The sequence below is a fragment of the Sarcophilus harrisii genome, chromosome 2 (assembly GCF_902635505.1).
Source record: "Sarcophilus harrisii chromosome 2, mSarHar1.11, whole genome shotgun sequence".
NCBI lineage: Eukaryota > Metazoa > Chordata > Mammalia > Dasyuromorphia > Dasyuridae > Sarcophilus > Sarcophilus harrisii.
In genome coordinates this window covers 162413352-162431602 of record NC_045427.1, presented here as the reverse complement: position 1 = coordinate 162431602, position 18251 = coordinate 162413352, and the positions used below count along the sequence as shown (strand labels likewise).

General features: G+C 34.9%; 1 protein-coding gene across 5 annotated transcripts in view; it reads right to left on the bottom strand.

Annotated features, from left to right (window-relative positions):
• Positions 1–18251, bottom strand: part of PAK5 (p21 (RAC1) activated kinase 5) — a 430189-nt gene that overhangs the window by 267151 nt on the left and 144787 nt on the right. The gene's annotated exons all lie outside the window — the stretch shown is intronic.

Genomic DNA, 18251 nt, shown 5'->3' with positions numbered 1-18251 from the left:
TATATTTCTATCACCAGGGTTTTGTTTTGATTTTTTTTTTTGCTTAGCAAGCCTTTTGTTCACTGTAATGCAGTCATTCCGAATCATAATAATAAATTCCAAATCAAAGGGGCCCGAATTAAAAAGATCTTACTCTGGAAAGCCCTGCCATAGTTTACTCCTTAGCAAAAGCAAACTGCATGAATGGTTCATGGTTATTGTCAAGAACATAAATTCAGTAAATGTTTTCTTAAAATAAATAACTAGGAAACTTTGATGCCAAAATTTGAGGGCTATATTTTTATTTTTATTTTGGATGCCAATATCATTTTTTGGTGAATGCCCTTCTTAATTATATTCTCTGCCTGCTTCTTCTCAAATTAATGTGCTGGGTTTGGAGTAAAGTAGCCCCGAGTTAAAATTTGACTTCAGATAGTTAACGTGTGACCCTGGCAAGTTGTTGTTATTCAGTCATTTTCAGTTGTATACAACTCTTCATGATCTTATATGGGGTTTCTTAGCAATGATACTGGAGTGGTTTGCCATTTTTTTCTCCCACTTATTTCACAGATCAGGCAACTGAGGCAAACGGGGTTAAGTGACTTGCCCAAGATAGATTTGAACTCAGAAATATGAGTCTTTTTGACTCCAAAACCAGCACTCTGTGCACTATGGCACCACCTAGCTGCCCTGGCAAGTTACCTAACTTCCATTTGCCTTAGTTTCCTTATCTGTAAAATGAAGGTAATAAAAACAATTATGTCCCAGGGTTTTTGTGAGGATAAAATGAGATAATATTTGTAATGTGTTTTTCAAAATGTAAAGAGTTAAGCAAATTGTTTACTTGTTACTTTTTATATCACCTTCCAAGCCACACATTTTTAGTTTGGAGGAAAACTATCCCAGTTAAGAAAATCTAATACAGGAATTTAAATTATATTCGCAAATAGAAAAGGGAATTATTGCCTCCTTGGGCATCAATTCAAAGGAATGGCAAATGTAGTTGTAGATTCATAGATTACCTTAAATAGAGAAGTTTAGAGGAGGAATGAATTTAGAGGGAAAAACAAATTCTTTTTTGAACATGTTAAGTCTGAGATGCCATCAAAACATTCAGTGGAACTATCAAGCAGTTGATGAGGAAGACCTAGAGTTCAGGAAAGAGATTGGGGCTGGATATATAAGATCATACATGTTGGGCTAAAAGGTACCCTACTGATCTCTCTCATTAATAAATGAAGGAACTGAAACCCAGGGAAAATCATAGGATCATAGATCATAGCATAAAGCACTTATCACTTAATTTCTCTAAGCCTCTGATCACTTAATTTCCTCTTATATAATCAATCAATATTAAGTACCTATGATATTCTAGGTACAATGCAAAAGTATGAAGAATACAATAAGAAGCAAAAAACAGACTCTGCTCTCAAGAAATTTACAGTCTAATGGGGAATTACATAGGGGAGATAACTCACAAAAACACACACACACACACACACACACACACCTTATAAATTACAATCTAATGGGGAATTAAATAGGGGAGACAACATGCAAACACACACTCACATAACGTATATACACACATACAAACACACATATATATATACAACATGCAAACACATATCCATACACTATATATATATGCAAAAGATGGGATTTTAATTCTAATTTAAAAGAAGCCAGAAAAGTTGGTAAGCAAAATTAAAGACGGAAAACATCCCATGCTTTGGGGACATCCAGAGAAAATGCCCAGAGCCAGCATATGGGATGTAGATCAGGAGGCCAGTGTCACTAAATAGAAACACATATAGTAGGGAGTAAGGTGTAAGAAGACTGCAAAGGAATAATGGGGCAAGTTATAAGAGGCTTTAAATGACAAACAGAATTTTGTATTTGGTCCTGGAGGAAATAGGAACCCCTTGAGTCAGTCAGGGGTTGACATGATCAGACCCACACTTTAGGAAAATCATTTGGTGAACTGTTATGGGGAAGAGATCAATCAGTAAGGAATTGCAAAAGTCTAGATATGGGGTTATATATGAAATGAGGGGAGGTAATGGATGAAACCTAATGTCCTTGCCAGCTCTGGCTCTGTCACCCTGATCTATAATGCTATGACCTCCCTCTCCTGGGTTTCAATTCTTTTACCTGAGAGTTGGGTTAGATGACCAATAAGATACCTTCTTCCAGCTCAACATGTAAGAGCAAATAATGTATGAAAGTCTGATTTTCCCCCATCAATGTAGAATTGAAACTTATATTTAGAACAATACTAAATAGAATCACAGGAACTAAGACAAGATACATACTAAGGACAAAAATGTGGGACATGTAAAACATGGCTGATGATCAGTGTGTTGTGAGCTTAAGAGTACAGCATCTCAGCCCTTTGAAAGACAACTTGACAGCAGTAATTCATGTAAGTACCTTTTGCCTAAGAAACATTTAGGTAGCAATTATCATAGACTTTCCCCCCTACTAAGATAGACTTTGAATATGCAAATGACTTCATTTTAATTCCAAACTAAATCATTATATCAACACTATTCTATTTCTTGAAGAAAATAAAAAAAAAAAAAAACAAAGAGGAACACAATGGTAAAATTAAGGCACACATATAAAAAGAAAAGGACAAAATCAGATCACCAAGAGATAGAAAAATACGTTCTGCATCCCATGGGATCTAATATTTTATTTCAAACATAATCCTCTGAAAAATAATTTTGATGTTAACACTGGGACCCTAGACATTTGATTCACTGGGCATTTATAGTGCCAATCTATTTTAATTTCAAGTGGCCCTCATCTTCCCAAAATAGAAGAGATGCCCAGACCCTCAGAATATTGACTTCCAAGAAAAATATTTTAAGGAAAGTAGAAATTTAATTTATGAACTTAAATTTTTTAATTGTATACAACTATTGCTAGTTGTCCAGGCCCGCCCAGTCCTCTTTAGGATCTAAGAATAGGGGGCCAGTACTTATTTCATGGTTGTAAATTAATAGATGCTTGTAACTCAGAGAATCTGTGGAATCATTAATATTAATGGATAGATTAGTATACACTGTGAACTCCTTTTCCCTTTCTATTGAGATCACATCTCTAGACATTATATTTCTTCCTTCATTATCCAAAAAAAAGGTGGCTCTTCTCTTTGTCAAGACCAACCTTTCTACATCTGTCCTTCATCCCATCCCATCCTATATTCTCAGGCAGATTTCTCCTATCAAACCTTCTCTCCCCAAATCTTCAATTTAACTTTATCTATAGTTTTCTTCCCTGCTACCCACAAATGCTTCTCAGTAAGTTCATCCTTTAAAAACACTCAACTAGATCTTACCATTCTCCCCAAATATCATCCTGTACTTCTCCTTCCCTTCTCAGTGATATTCTTTGAAAAAGTCAACTATATACTCAGTGTGTCAGCTTATTCTCCTCTCACTCACTTCTAAACTCAGCAATCTTACTTCCCACCTCATCATCCAACTGAAACTGCTCTTTCCAAACTTGCCAGTGATCTTTTAAGTGCCACATCTAATGGCTCTTTTCAATCTTTATATTTTATCTCCCTGAAGAACCCCCACTATGGACCACCTTCTCTTCTTGGAACACTTCTCTCTCTCTTGGTTCTCTTCCTCTCTGTCCAACTTCTCTCATCTTTTACTGGATCTTTATCCACATAATTCCCCCCAATTATGTGTATACCCCCAAACTCTGTGTCCTGTTCTATTTTCTTGTCTATACTCTCTCACTCAGTGATCTTAACAGCTGCCATCAATTCATCTCTAAGCAAATGACTCTATAGTTCCAGCCCTAACTTCTCTCCAAAACTTCAGCCCCATATTGACAGCTCCCTGGCTCACACTTTGAAATAGATATCTCATAGGAATTTACATTTCAACCTATCTAAAACAGAATTTATTTTACTTGTTCTGTTTTCAAGTTCAGTGTCTTCCCTGACTCCTCGCTCTATTCTCCCTACACACATATTGCATCAGTGGCCAAATATCCTGATCCTCACCTTCACTACATTTTTCATATAGGTCTCCTCCTTTCCACTCACAGAGCTGCTACCTTAAATCAGGCTTTTATCACCTCTCACCTAGTCTTCCTGCAGTGGCTTCCTAATTAGTCTCTGCCTCAAATCTCTGCTCACTCTAACCCATTCTCCCATACAGCTGACAAAGTAATTTTCCTAAAGCAGAAGACTGATTATATCACCACCCTATACAAACCTCAGAGACATCTTATAACCTAAAGATCAAATACAAACTCCTGTGCTCTACAACCTGACTTCTTCCTTCCATTTTTCTAGTCTGCTACACAGTACTCCACTCTAGTACTGGATATCCTGTCCATGTACGTATACTCCCAGTTCCTCACTCCAAATGTTTCTCCTCCCATCTCTTTAATTTTGTACTGGCTGCACCCTATGCTTGGAATAATATTCCTACTCACCTCCATCTCTTAGAATTCCTGGTATCTCTCATACTCAGCTCAAGGTGCACCTTCTGCAGGGAGCTCCTTCCCTGTCCCCCAAGATATGGAGCTTTTCCCTATAAAGTTATCTTGTAACTCCTTTGTATATGTCTACATATACATACTTCAGAATGGGGTTAATTAAATTACCCAATCAAATCATCCCAACCCACTTAAAATTAGTAATAAGGTGCCTTGATACTTTAATGAAATGAGAACAAGTCTCCATAAATTATAGGCTTTGGACTAACTGCTAACAGTAATTGGAACTAGAATGTTGGACAGAAAGAATGTTTGGATAGGCTGAAGAATCCTGGACATACTTTAGGGGTTATCTATAAAATACCAGGGTCATTATGGAGATTAGAGCAACAGAAACATTCCATTTAAGCCCCTAGAGAAAAAACCACTTTAGAGGGAGAAAAGATGCTTGGCTTCATCCTTGTGGAAGTTTCCTTTCACCCTTGCACTCTGCTGCCTTACCTTGGCTAAAGGTGGATCTTGAGATTTCCTTCTTTTCAGTGTCCTAACAATATCCTTGAATCAGTTGATGGCAGACTCTCTATTAAGAACCATAGATAGACTAGACATAAATTCATGGCTTCTCCAGAAGACCAGAAAAGACACTAAATCATGTTTGAGGAGTATTTCTTGAGCTTTGCCCAGAGGAGAGAAAAAGATTTCTATTAACCAGGACCTATGAATTATCCTTTTGTAAACTTTAGCCCACTTTCTTCTAGACCTTATATGTACCTGTAGGAAAATGTAAGAATCTGAGAAGGATGTTTCCTGTTCTTACTATACTATTTTAGTAAAAAAAAAAAAACAAACACTTCTCTAAAAACTGAGTCTGGCCAATTATATGATAATCAACCAATAATCATGGAGGAAAATGCCCTATAATCAGGCTCCTAGTTGATATGACAAGAAAATATAATCCCAACCACTCAGAAGTACTTTTATGAACTGAGGGTTCATAGTATCATTACAGTACAGTAGGGAGACCCCCTTCATTTGTGAGAGTTTGAGTAGGGAGAAGGATATCCAGAACTTATAAGACACACACACACACACACACACACACACACACACACACCCCTATGAGAATGGCACTCCTTGAGGGTAATGAAACCTTTGCTTTTTTTTTAATCCAAAGGTCTTAACACTGTACCTGGCATATTATTTTGGGGGGGTTGTTCAGTTATTTTTCTGTCATATTTAATTCTTTGAATTGGGTAATTTTTTAGCCAAAACACTCAAGTAGTTTACCATTTTCTTCTCTAGCTCATTTTACAGATAAAGAAATTGAGGCAAACAGGCAAACAATATCTGAGGTCACATTTGAACTCAGGAAGTTGAGCCCTTCTGATTCCAGAACTACCACTCTATCCACTGGGCCACCTTGCTGCTCTACCTGCAACATGCTTAAAAGATCTTTGTTGATTGATTGTTAATTGTTTTCAAAAATGAAACATAAATTTAGGAAGTACTAGAGAACTTCAGACAAAAACAAAATCTGTTTCAATATTTTATGGTACTACCATATTAGGCACATAGATGATCATCAGTAAATGGAATGGAATGACAAAGTCAAACTGGTCTTAAGTAGAAGTCATATTGCATAGTGATGTTTGAGCAGCTAAGGAAAAAAATCTAACACTAAGCACTGGCTATAGAGAAGTAGTCGTTACTAAGTATAATAAATTATTTTAGTTCTTGTTGGTATTTTTCATTCATTGTTCTTGAAGTGGACCAATGACATCACAAGGGTGATGTATTATTGATTTCTAGTTCTAGCCATTCTCTGAGCCTCATCCATAGTTTCTTCAAATATTTCTCTGTAAAGAGAAGATTCATAGGATTTCTTTCTCCAAGTATCTGCCATCCAAATATTGATTGTTCTCATCAGCCAGAATACAATGTGGATGTACAAAGGGGATTATTAATAACAGTTTGGACCTTGGGACTCCCAAGAATCTTCATATGTCAGAGTTGCCAATTCTGGCCCCCAGATCTGAAAAACACCAGGTCTGACTAGAAATTTCTTCCAAAGAAAATCTAAGTGAAAAGATAGAATTTTGAACGTGACAAAAATATTCAGTGATTTATCCAGGATTGTATAAGTAATAAGTCCCCAGATGTATCCCAGATGCTCTGATTCCAAATCCAGTCATTTTTCCATTATACCCTACTGCCTGACAATGTCTCATTAATGAGAGGCAGTGTGGCAGAGAGCTAGACTTGAATTTCACATGACACGAGTTCATGTACAACTCAGGCACTGAATAGCCATATAACAATCTCTCCAAGGCTCAGTTCCCTCCTCTATAAAATGGAGATAATGACTACAGTGGGACAGCTAGGTAGCTCAGTGGATAGTTGGGCCTAAACTCATTTTACTGAGTTCAAGTCTGGTCTTAGACACTTACTGGCTATATGACCCTGGACAAATCACATAAACTCTGTTTCCTTCAGTTTCTCATCTGTAAAATAACTTGGAGAAGAAAATGACAAACAAGGATCTAAGAGAATGTCAAATGGAGAAATGAAGTTGAACATGATTGAAAAACAAAACAACTAAAAAATAAAAATGACTAAAGACCTTACTTTATAGATTTGTGAGAAAACCTCTTTGCAAAATGTAAAATACTATTTGAATGTGCTATTATAATGATCAATAGAGTCATTTGGAATATGCAATAAATCCAATAATAGTATCTTCAATAACTCATTTTCACATACTTCATCTATTTTAGCCTTCTATCCCAATGCTCCCTATGTTTTTGTTTTTATTTTTTCATCTTGTTTTTGTATTTTCAGGGAGTCATTTGCCTGAAGCTTATACAGATGCTCAGAGTCTTTTGGTTGTTTCCATTTCTAAATATTTCCCAACTTAGGAGATCTGTCCCTATGTAGAGTTAGGAAAAGTACAATGATCACCCATGTGAAGTACATTAGTCTGGGCATCAGGGTCTCATTAATGTCAGCTTACCAACTGGTACTTCAATGCCCTGAAAGCACAAAATTGCATTACATGGGTGAATGGTTATTCACCAGCGAGTGAGAGTCCCAGAGAATATTTTACCCACTCTGGCTGATCATAAGATCAGGCTGAGACTTAACTATGATCCATTTTTCAATATTAGCAAGCAACTACAGGTTTAGTTATCCAACACCCCCTAAATTTCAAGTAGATAATTAAGATTTTCTTCTTTTTGAAGAGAAAAAGACTTTGAGAAATGTATGCATCAACGGTATGGCTCTATGCTCTATTACTCATTGCATCTCAGACATCTTGATTTCATACGAATGGACAACTTACCCAACTTTTTTTTCAGCCAATTGGCACAGAACAAGAATTTTCAAATTGTGAAATCAGGATGTCAGGGATGTAGTGGGGAACAAAGGCTAGTAATCTGTTAGGGTTCCATGTGGATTTTATGGAGGTAAATTGTGCTGTATTTTAAGGTTTCTTTTGAGATTACTATTTTTCCAAATTTTAAATTTATTAAAGGACAGGGTTCCTGAATCTAGTTGCTTTTTTCTTCTTTTGCCTTTTAAAGTTCACCCTTATCTTTACCCTGAAGCAGGATTAGTTCTCAATCAGGAAGAGAATTGAAAAGCAAACTGTATAAGTGCTGACACTTATAGATGGAAAATTGATTTTATTTGTATTAGTTTGATCCAGATAAAAAACTCATTAAAAGCAGAGGGCAAGTTTACAACAACCATGATCCTCACTCTTATAAAACATTCACATATCATCATTTCATATCAATACTCTTCAGATCTATAATTTCAGCTGAATATTGAAAGTGCACATTCTTTATTTTACTTTTATCTCACTAATTGAAAGGTTCTAAAAAGCCACAACAAGGAAAAAATAATTTCTTGATAATGACAAATAAAATCACTATACACTGATTCCAGCATAATAAAACTCTTTAATAACTAAGAGTAGTAGTTTTAGAATAAAGTCTGAAAGATTGAAGAGAAATTCCAATCCTTTGACAGTAAAAAAATGTCAGGGACAACTTCTGGATTACAATCTCATTAGTTGTTCATTACATTTTTTTTTCATTCACTGTGAGGAATGCCTTATTTGATTTTGTTCTTAGTTAGCTTTCCTATACTACATACATTATTTCTAGATTTTTTTTCATGTTTCACTGCTAGAAAGCATGTTAACACATGAATAGTTCATATTTTCCAGAAGATACCAAAGTTTTATGAATGATGACACCATCTTATTTTAGATATATGATTTCTATTTCCAAGGAGTTCATGGGCGTTTTTCTGTTTTGGGATAATTCCAAATGAGCCATGAAGGGGAAAGATTTTATAATTCTCATATGTTGGAAATTTTATTGGAAAGTTAGTTGCTAAAGCATAACTAGTTATGTAAAAACTTTACACCAAATGTTTCTGAATATATATTTCAACTAAAGTGTGAAACAGTAGAGAAAACTTTATTCTTGACTTTGCCTCATAGTTGGCTTTGAAAATGTTTCTTTCTGAAATGGCTTTTGCCTTAAATTTAAGGAAGGTGACCAGGAAGGATAGTAAGGAGAACTGAAACCATGCATATGCAGAATTTTTGAAAGAACTATGGGCATTTTTCTCAGAGAAAAGAAGGCAGGAGGAAAGGTGCATAATAGATGTCTTGATATTTTGAATGGCTCTCCTGTGCAAAAAAGAAATCTTAGTCTTATGCTGTGCAACAACCAAAGAAAGAACTTTGATCAATGGGCAGAAATTACAAAGTCACAGATTTCAGCTCAATATAAAGAATACCATCTAACAACTAGAGCTGATTTTAAAATGTAATAGACTATTTTTATCAATCAATTAATCAATAACCATTGCTGAAGAAAGAAATGGCAAACCATTCCAGTCTCCCTACCTAGAAAATCCCACATGGAGTCACAAAGATTTGGATGCAACTGAAAAATGACTGAATAATATTCATGAAGCACCTACTATGCATATTATACTACACTTGGTACAGAGAATACTAATAGAGAATAAAATAATCACTGCTTTCAAAAAGCTTATTATTATTTGACATTCACTAATTGCCGACATGAGGTAGTGAGCTCTCTGTCACTCTCAAAAACAATGTGTTCAAAACAGGAACCTCATGTTGGAAATAGAAGAGATTCACGATTCAAATTAGATTGATGCACTCTGAAGTTCATGTCAAACACAAGGTTATGTTATTCTACTTTTTAAAATATTAATTTCAATCTATTACTAAAATTGCATAGTAATAAAACATGTGCATTAATTCCCCTATCTATCCCACATTCCCAAAGACGGGAAAGGTATAAGAATACATTCTTATTCTGTCTATTTGTTACAGATGCCATTGAGAAACACACTCTGAATCCTTAGTGACCCCTGGAGGGGACAAAATAGGATTCCCTATATTCAAGTACAATTCCACACTGTACTCAAAACCCTGGAAATGTACATGTTGGGATGATGAGAACTCTTCTCCTGAATACTCTGCCTCTCACCTTTGTTCACTTGTTGGAACTGGTACTCCCAGCATCTGAGTCTGCATAGCAAGAGTCTACAACTGCCTGCTCCATCATGAAGTTATTTCCACTGATACTGAAGAATCAGAGTTTCAATTGCCATTAATTAAAGATGCAACTGTCAGGGTTTACTTCCCATTGCTCCCAGTATTCCCCACTCCCCATCCCTAATATTCTAATATTCTCCCTCTGTAGTCCTAAAAGCTTTAGATCCCACTTTTGGGGAATCCTTACTGGAGTCACAGACTTTGTTTCATTTTCTTTAATAAGTCTCCCATCCCTTTTTTTCTCTTTGTAATATACATTAGTTACTATGGAAACAAGGCTACTACTGACATGGGCAGAATTGAATAATACTCTGTATTTCGGCATTAAAAAAATCAATCGTTTTCAGAATAGAAGCACATTGTCAATCAAGGACATTCATATCATGGTTTAGGAAATACAACAGTGGGTGTGTTAACATTCTCAGCGACCACATGTTTATCCACATACCATTTCTCAAAAACCTCATGCATTTATTTACTCTCATTTGAGCTTACAGTCTGCACTAAGATTTTCTTCAGCTTCTTGGATATAGTTGGCTTTTTGACCTGTTATGCAAATAGGACTAAATAATTTTCTCTCCTCATGCCTATTGGAGATAAATGCCTTGACCTCTTAAATCCTTTCAAAACATCCATTATGTCTTTCTATTTTAGTAGGAATATATAGGAAGAAGCTACATTAGTTTGCTAAAGTGGTAGAAATTAAAAACTTGCTAATAATAATTTCATATATTTTGTTTAGAATACTCTGTTCCTTTTGTCTTTGTTCACTTTTTAAAAAACATTCTAATACATAAACAAAAATAATAAAATTATAAAGCTGAAAGTCATATAACTATGCCTTGGTTTCCTCATCTACAAGAAGATAATTCTACATGCCCTAAGTGTCTCCCTCAAATTTTCATGCATTGTTTTTATTTCTTCTACCCTGGATTCCTCATCATTTTATATCATTCTTATCTATGTTCATGCTACCTGTCACCAGTAGAATATTAGCTCTCTGGAGGCAGAAACTCATCATTTTGTTATCTTCAAATCCTCAAATTCAAGTATATCACTTGGAAATATGTAAACTCTTAGTAAATATTGAAAGAATATCTACTACCACCAGGTTATTATGAAGATGAAATGGATCAGCATATAACAAAAGCATTCTGAAAATTATAAAATATTTTACAAATGACAAGTACTATCATAACAATTTTAAGTTATCTGGTTGTACACAGTATAGAAACTTACTCATAATCCTTTTTTTAAAAAGAATTTTTAAAGATAATGCCCAACATGTATATTAAGTACTGTGTGCCAGGCTACAGGCAACATGGTATATCAAAAGCTTATCTTAAAGTGGGATATATAAATAAGTCATGGGCATGTCACTTAATTTCACAGTGAGAACAAACTAACATAAAGGGAGCTACCTTTTTGGAGAGTTAATATATATAATTACCTATATATATATTAATGAACTCACAGGCCAGGTCTAGTCCCTTCCCCTGTGTCTGTAAAGTGTCCCATTCTCAAGGATATTACATTCTACATTCTGATAGTAGAATACAGTTAGCCACTTTTTAATACTTTTCCAAGGCTATTATCATGTAAGAAATGTTTGCCCAGTATTAAGATTGCACTACACAATTTCGTCCCATTCTGTCTTTTGAAGTTATCTTCCCTCACCTATTTTATGCTTAACCCAATCTTACATGAACATGATCTGCCTATGTTCTCCTACTTCCATGTCTTTGGTCAAGATATTCCACACTTGGCACACAGTAGGCACTTAATAAACACTTATTGGTTGTTTGATCATTCCTTAGTGCCAGAATGCCTTCCTTCTTTCTTTTTTCCTAAGCAAATCTAATCTATCCCTTAAAGACTAATTTCAATTTTATCTACTTCAAGAAGCCTTTCTGATGGTGGCTGAGAGTGATACAATTAACATAAAAATGACAGAGCTAAGATTTGAACTCAGGTCCTAAAACTCCAAATCCCTAATGATAGATTATATATATATATATATATATATAAAATATCTATGTGACCACAGCTTCTGTTATCTGTCAAATGAGAAGGCTTAAATTAGTTGATTTCTAAGCTCTCTTCCATCTCCCCCCGTCAAAAAAAAAAAGCGCTAGTATCTTTTGTTTCTACATCCTCTACATTTCCTAGTCTATTCTGTTTGTAGTTTAATTCATATTTGTGTATCTCCAATTCTCAATAGAGAAAATCTTTGCTCTAATCAAAGTATACATTTTCCACCTTGTCTTTCCAGCACTCCTTAACTTTCTCTCCCTCTCCTTCTCCACCTCCCTCTTTTCTCTCCCCTTCTCTGTCTGTCCCTGTGTCTGATTCTCTGACTGTGTCTCTGCCTCTGTCTCTGTCTTTCCATATCTCTGTCTTTCTCTGTTTCTGTCTGTCTGTCTGTCTGTCTCTCTCTCACACACATAGAAGGTGAGGAAACGTCAAGTGCTTTCGTATTGAACTGAGGGTAGTGATACACAATTAACTAGAGAAATAGAAATCTACCAATTTTCCCAGTTTCCATTATGACAGTGGCCATCTATCTCTGAGCGGATTAATACTCCATTCTGATGACTACAAATATTCTGTCCACTTTAGCTGAATTTTAATTGCAAAATAGATCTAGTCACTTTTTGACTCTAACCACTCATGAACACAGAAGGGTTAGTTTTTCTGTGTACATTCTCCCCCTCCTCTGCCCCCCAATCCTGAGTCTATCAACTTACATTTTTTAAACACAATATATGCCAGGCTTTGGCTCTGAAACTCTGACTATTTCTATCTAGATAATAAGTGCAGTCAGACTGCACTGAGGAAAGTGTGTTCAAGAAGCCAAGAAGACATCTTTTTTGTTCAAATCTGACCTCAGCCATTAATTAGCTGCGTGATCCTGATTAAGTCATTGAACTCTGCCTCAATTTCCTCATCTGTACAATGAGCTGGAGAAAAAAAATGACAAACTTCTCCAGTATTTTTGCCAAGAAAATTCAAATGAGGTCACAAGGAGTAGGATGAACAACAAATTTAGATGGGAAGTGGAGAAGAAGAGATAGCACAGGAACAGCTATATGTATAAAAATACCAAAAATATCAGAATCCTTCATAGTCAGTTTATTCCTATGACTAATTACACAGTTCACTCTTATGCTGTATCATTACAGAAGAAATTTTATAACTGATATTTATTTTTAAAACTTGGGTCAATGATTTCAGAAAAGCCTGGAAAGACTTACATGAACTAATGCTAAGTGAAGTGAGTAGAAACAGAAAACACTGTACACAGCAACAGCAAGATTATATGATCAGATGTGATGGATTTGGCTCTTTTCAATAATGAGGTGATTCAAAGCAATTCCAATACACTTATGAAGGAAAGTACCATCCTCATTCAGAAAGAGAACTATGGAGAGTGAATGTGGATCAAAGAATAATATTTTTTTGTTGTTTTTTATTTGCTTACCTTTTTTTCTCTCATTTTTTCCCTTTTGATCTGATTTTTCTTTCACAACATGATGCATATAGAAATATATTTAGAAGAATTGCACATGTTTAACTTTTATCAGATTGCTTGCTGTCTAGAGGAGGAAGGGAGCGAGAAAAATTTGGAGCACGAAAAATCTGGAGCACAAGGTTTTGCAAAAGTATTGAAAATTATCTTTGCATGTATTTGGAAAAATAAAATACTGTTTTAAAAAGAAATTAATACAAACACCCAAAAAGAACTTGAGTTAACATGCTTGTTGCATGCGCATTAAAGTATCCATTATTTATTTGCTCCTCTGATTATTACATTGCATAGTCAGGCAGTCAGTGGGATGACTTTAACTCTTAAAAAAAAAAAAAAACAATTTGTCTAAACATAGGGAATATTACATTGAATAGTCAAATAGTCAAAATTCATTCAGTAGTTTCAAGTCTTCCAAAATCACAAACCCTTCCCCAGAAATACCATAACCTATATGTCACACTCATATGGCTCCTATACTACCAGAGTTTTCCATAACATAAGAAAGAATGTAGGGTATTGAAATAGCCATTTGTTTCAGAATTGATGCTGTTCAGTATCCCCAAAAATATAAGTCAGGTTTTACTAAATAAAATATCTGGCATTAATTTTTTAATCTCAATCTGAAAACTATTCCTTTCATATTATAAAAACATTGTAGACAAAAGTTTATCAACAATAATAGTTGACTTTTATATAGCACTTAAAGTCTCAAAGTACTTTATTATTTATCCTTAGAGCTTTACCCTCTCATTTCACAGATAATGAAGTTAAAAGTCATGTCAAGTGACTTTTCCAGGATCACAGAGCTACATAACATCAGAAACAGAATTTGACCTCAGGTTTTCCTGACTTCAGCTTAAGTGCTCTATTAATTTCAACATATGCCTCAATTAATCATTAAAAAAGAATCATATAAACATATGTATAATAGGGACCTAAAATATTATCTGACCACTGATAGGCTTCCATCTAAACATTTATCTGTCTAATATAGGTAACTTGATTTCTAAATTATAATCCAATTATATATTGGATATCCAATTCTCTAAGATCAATCAATTGAAAATCATCTATTAAACACCCAATAGCTATATACTATGCTAGGTAATGGAGTTACTAAGTCAAAAAGAAAAAAAAGGTCCTTATCATCTACAATCTTGCTAAGGGAAACAGCACATTTGTATATATGGACATATACACACAAAATGATATAAGATAATTTTGTGAGGGAAGCTATTAGTGGTGGGGGTGGAGAGGAAGAGGATAATCAGAAAAGTCTTGATTTGTATTTGTTAAATTGAGTCTCAAGGAAATTAGGGAGTCTAGAAGACAAAGACTAAAAGGAAGGGCATTCTAGGTTAAGGGGTCAACAAGTGCAAAGAAGTGAAGATAATAATTGGAGACTGTGTTTGAGGAGTTCCAAGAACAATTTGACTTTAGTGTTCATGAAAGGTATTAACTGTCTGGAAAAGCAGTTTGGGGCCAGGTACTGAAGGACTTTTTAAGTGTCAAAAAAGGAGTATATATTCAAATCTAGAGGTAAGTCACCTGAGTTTGCTGATAGAAAAATACCATAAATTTGTTCTCTTTGAAAATCATTTTGACAAGTGTATGGAGTTCCAGTGCAGGCTAGCTCTAAACAGTTTCCTCATCAGGAAATTCTACCTTAAATCTAGCTTAAAAAATCCTCTCTGGACTTAAAGTTTATTTTCTACTGTACATTCTTAAGTGAAGACAGAAAGGGTTTGATTACTGTTTTCCATGTAACAGATTTTACTGGATCAGAGAAGATACTATTCTCCCTCTTGATCACTTTCTACCATTATGACTCCTCAGTATGAAGTATCATTCACTCTTATATCTCTCCCATAAGTTATCTCTACTCCCATTGCCATCATCCTAGTGTAAGTCCCTCAATTTTATTCTATTTTCCTAACAGAGCTTCTTTTGGGAAGCTAGAAGGCACAATGGGTAAAGGGCCAACTCTGGAGTCTGGAAGACCTGAGTTCAAATGTGATCTCAAACATTTAGTAGCTATGTTATCCAGAGAAAGTCACTTAACCATAACGTTTTGCTTCAGTTTCCTTATCTATAAAATGAGGTGGAGTCTTAAGAAAAGGGCAAATCACTCCAGTATTTTTGCCAAGAAAAATCCAAATGGGGTCCAGGAGAATCAGATATGAATGAAATGACAAACAGGTCTTCTCCCCTCCTTCCCATCATTCCCATTCATATTGCTGCCAGACTAAAGTCTTGCTTACATACAAATCATATTATATCTCTATTCAAGACTCATCACTGGTGCCCCTTTTGCTTATCAATTAAAGGTCAGACTCCTCTCCCTAGCACTCATTATGCTCTATAATCTAGTACTCTTACCTTTTCAGCCTTGCCTTATATCACTCCCTTCCATATACTTTATATTCCTGCCAAACTGGACAACTTTTTAATGGAGTAACATTCCCACTTTCTTTTTTCAATGTCTTTGCTTACAATTATCCTTATTCTGGATCTTACTTAAAGCATTTTAAGTTATATCTGATTTGAAAACCAGAATGAATAAAGTAAACCTACTTTGAGGGAAAATGTCTGTGACATACCCTATGTATTTATGAACTTAACTTTAATGATCTAAAAGGTTAGGCTGAAAGATTTACATTGAATACAATTTAAGTTTTTCTTGGTGATTCAACTCCATCACTACAAATATCAATGAGCAGTTTAGGGAGGACCACCACCTGTTTGTCCCTACTCTCAAATGGCCCATATCATTATGCTTTTTGAATTTCAGATTGATCTTGTGTTTTTTTCTTACTTATCTCTACACTTCAGAAATTAGCAACAATTTTTTTGGAAAACAGATAACTAAGTTTATCAGAACTACTTCTAAATCAGGCATAAAAAAGATGAGCAGCTCTCTTCTAAGTACCCAAGAGCTTTTCTGCATAGACTTTGTAAAATCTTTGGCCAATAAGACCTTCTTAGTTCACTTACAAGCTCTTATTTAAAGGTTCCGCTAATCTTATCTAGTTCTTAATCTAGGTTCTGCTAGTTAAGGCTGATGGAAAAGAAACTTCTGGCTAAGTACATTATAGCTATATTTCATTAGTCATCTAGAAAGCTGCATAAGTTGTTAAGAAAAATATATTTCACTATTTCTTCTTGATGATCCTAGTCATCAATCTTTCTACTCCTCTATTAGGGTCAGCCAATATTATAGTTGTTATTAAACTCTCTTCTCAGAATAGTATCAATCCAGCTGTAGCAGAACCCTGATTTTTCATCATGTGGAATACACCAAGAAAAATAACTTTAAAGACTTTTCTACTTATTTTATACTAAAAACCACAGCCATTATGTTAATGTGAGAGGTTTAGGCTAAATAATCTCTAATAAAATTCTGCAAATCTAAGTTACAAAATCTTAAACTAGGATAAATGATAAATACATATATTTCTTGTCCTTTCTCATTAATAACAAAATATTTTATTATACTGTTAGTATTAGTAATGAAATTAACACTACCTCCTCTTATTTCAGAAACTTTCTCATGCACTCTTTCTTATTACATTATACACACACACACACACACACACACCCCACACACAATGCTTAATTTAGCTAATCACATTTCCCCAAAATTCTGTTTACTTGATTAAAAAATGATTTCTATTTACTTCACATTTAGCCATATTTATTTTAGAGTCATAACTTTATATTAAGGTCTGCCAATTCTTTTATTTTTTTAAGTAATAAAATGTCTATATTTACTTGCTCAAACTATCTCACAGGATTGTTGGGAAGATCAAATGAGACTGCAACACTAGAGGTAAACTTACTTTTAAAAAGTTCTAAGTTCTAGCCAAATGTAAGTTGCAGTAATTGTTACTGTACTACATAGACCTGGAATTATAGATTCATAGGATTTTTGAGCTAGAAGAAATCCTCTGATACAAATCTTAATTTTGCAAACAAGGAAATTCAGGCCTAGATTGGTTAAATTACTTCTCCAAGGTCATACTGCTAGTTCATGTCAAAACTGGGCTAAGACTAGGTTTCCTGTCTCTTTCATGTACTGAACAACTACAACTCAAAAGTAATCTTTTCTCTTTGAGCATTCATCCATTTAATTTTTTTTTTTTTTTTTTGGATAGACAAGTTAAATTGACTTCACTGAAATTTTATGTTGAATTTTATGTTGCTGATTTTCAAGTTGCTGTCCCATGTTTAGCTCCACAGCTATGCATACAATCTTTAAAAATTGCACTGACTACCTAAAAGAAGCACTAATAATCCTCTTTCCCAACATCCCCGAAGGATTTAAGTCTACCCACCACGAATCTAAGGCTCTACATCATTTTGGCAGAGTTCAGAGGAAAAAGCAACCCCTGGATTGTGCTCCACACACGTGCCTAAAATGACAAGTTTCCGGGTTTCCATACACACACGCAACACCACAACAAAGGAAAGCTCAAGACTCCTACTGTATCACTTATTTGTTTTAGTCCACACCTGTGAAGAGACAAAATGCACACCCGATTCCTTTCCTGCCAACGTATCTGGGATACGTTGGATACTATTCCGGAGAAGCATCTCTCAGAGCCTGCGTCTACACCGGACATATGCTCCTGTATACACAAAGAACTGGCAGTGCTTTGGGGCTCAGTAGCT